This window comes from Austrofundulus limnaeus, unplaced genomic scaffold (assembly GCF_001266775.1).
Source record: "Austrofundulus limnaeus strain Quisiro unplaced genomic scaffold, Austrofundulus_limnaeus-1.0 Scaffold1119, whole genome shotgun sequence".
Classification (NCBI taxonomy): Eukaryota; Metazoa; Chordata; class Actinopteri; order Cyprinodontiformes; family Rivulidae; genus Austrofundulus; species Austrofundulus limnaeus.
In genome coordinates, this window is record NW_013953521.1 from 109,069 (window position 1) to 111,066 (window position 1,998).

Below are 1,998 nucleotides of genomic sequence, written 5' to 3' on the forward strand. Positions count from 1 at the left end.
CTAGTTAAAGACCAGTTAAATACTGGTCAGAGACTAGTTAAAGACCAGTTAAATACTGGTCAGAGACTAGTTAAAGACCAGTTAAATACTGGTCAGATACCAGTTAAGGACCAGTTAAATACTGGTCAGATACCAGTTAAGGACCAGTTAAATACTGGTCAGAGACTAGTTAAAGACCAGTTAAATACTGGTCAGATACCAGTTAAGGACCAGTTAAATACTGGTCAGATACCAGTTAAAGACCAGTTAAATACTGGTCAGAGACTAGTTAAATACTGGTCAGAGACTAGTTAAAGACTAGTTAAATACTGGTCAGAGACTAGTTAAAGACCAGTTAAATACTGGTCAGAGACTAGTTAAGGACCAGTTAAATACTGGTAAGATACCAGTTAAGGACCAGGTAAATACTGGTCAGAGACTAGTTAAAGACCAGTTATATACTGGTCAGATACCAGTTAAGGACCAGGTAAATACTGGTCAGAGACTAGTTAAAGACCAGTTAAATACTGGTCAGATACCAGTTAAATACTGGTCAGAGACTGGTTAAAGACTAGTTAAGAGAATTTTGTTCTGTCAGGTAAAAACCTCAGGTTTCTGCAGATTAATAACCTGTCTAACTGATACCTGTGGCTCAAATGTACTTCCTGATGACGTCATACAGGTGTAGTTGCATACAGGTGTAGTTGTTGTTGTCGGTCAGAAAGGCATGCCTACACACTCTGCCTCTCTCTGTGGATCATAAATGATTGCCCAATGACAGAAGTTAAACTATCACAATTAGCAGCTACATGGTTAACATTTTAAAATGATCAAAGGGTCTGTTTATTAAATCTGGTCATGACATCACAGGAGGCAGGACGACGTCATCACTCAGCTTCCTGACTGCAGACAGTCCTCTGTCAGAGCTTCAGCTCCAGTAATTAGATGGAGCCGCTAGGTGACCTGGCAGCCCAGTACAGATCTGTGCAGCATGTCACCTGTCAGGTGACCCCTGAGCCACAAGCTAACGTTAGCACTGCTAAACAGCACGTGACGTCATGTTGTCGGCTCTCAGCTGAGCTGCTGTTAGCTCCGGTGGCTAACTGTCAGAGACACAGGAAGGAGCTAACAGTTGTTAGCTGCAGCTACAGACACGGCTAGCCTGTTAGCTCAGTTACCAGGTCACCGAGTTTAGAACCCGTTAACCCGGGTTAAGTCTGAGTACCAGGCGCCTGACAGTGGCGTAAAGGTTACCTCATATTTCATTACCGGCAACGGTTTGACTCTGCGAAACACTCGAGGCCGCTGGGAGAGTGAGTTCACCGGCGAATCAGTGAACGGTCAGCCGCTTCCATCCTCCATACAGTCCGCAGACACATCCTGCTGGAGCCGGGCTTCCAGCCTGAGGACGGGGCGACAGCGACCCCCAACGGCTCCCAGCAGAACTGCATCTCACCGCTGCAGATTTCTTTCTGTGTGGGGTTTTCCAGGTATGACTGCTCCCACAGTCAGGCTCATTGTAAATAAAAAATCCAAGGCTGTTTCCTGGTGACTGCTCAGTAACCCAGGTAGATAAATGTAACAAGGTGCAGCTCCTCACACGGAAGAGGACTTGATAAACCTTATTATCCTTCTACAGGGCTGTGATGGACTTAAACCTGTCCAGGTGTCCCCGCCGGACCGGACGGTTCTCTGTCAGTGGTGTCTCTGCTAACCTAACCTAACCTAACCTAACCTAACCTAACCTGACCTAACAGACCTGAAACTCAGAGCCAACATCTACAGATAAGAACCCACCTGCAGGACCCAGTAGAACCCAGTAGAACCAGTAACCTGTTGGTTCTGTGTCCTTCAGATACGGACCGGGCTCTGCAGGTCATGGAGGCCTGTCAGGCTGACGCCTCTGATGGGGTCAAAGGTCGAGCTGAGAAACTGCTCAACATCTTCCAGAGTGACCTGTTCCAGGCTCTGCTGGGTAACACACACACACACACACACACACACACACACACACACACA

At 46.8% G+C, this 1,998-nt stretch overlaps 2 protein-coding genes across 3 annotated transcripts in view; one reads left to right on the forward strand and one right to left on the reverse strand.

The window, feature by feature from the left end:
• The window catches only part of fastk (Fas-activated serine/threonine kinase), a 22,215-nt gene extending 20,881 nt beyond the window's left edge, over nt 1–1,334 (reverse strand). Inside the window, exon 1 of one of the 2 annotated variants that reach the window (XM_014030792.1) lies at nt 1,249–1,334. The gene's annotated coding sequence lies outside the window, so the exon portion shown is untranslated. Of the gene's footprint in view, nt 1–1,233 lie in introns of both variants that reach the window. The other variant, XM_014030791.1, reaches the window with a different exon arrangement.
• Nucleotides 1,335–1,413: 79 nt separating this feature from the next.
• Nucleotides 1,414–1,998, forward strand: part of afg3l2 (AFG3-like AAA ATPase 2) — a gene marked incomplete in the record, with an annotated part of 17,739 nt that continues 17,154 nt past the window's right edge. Inside the window, 1 exon segment of the mRNA XM_014030793.1 lies at nt 1,414–1,469.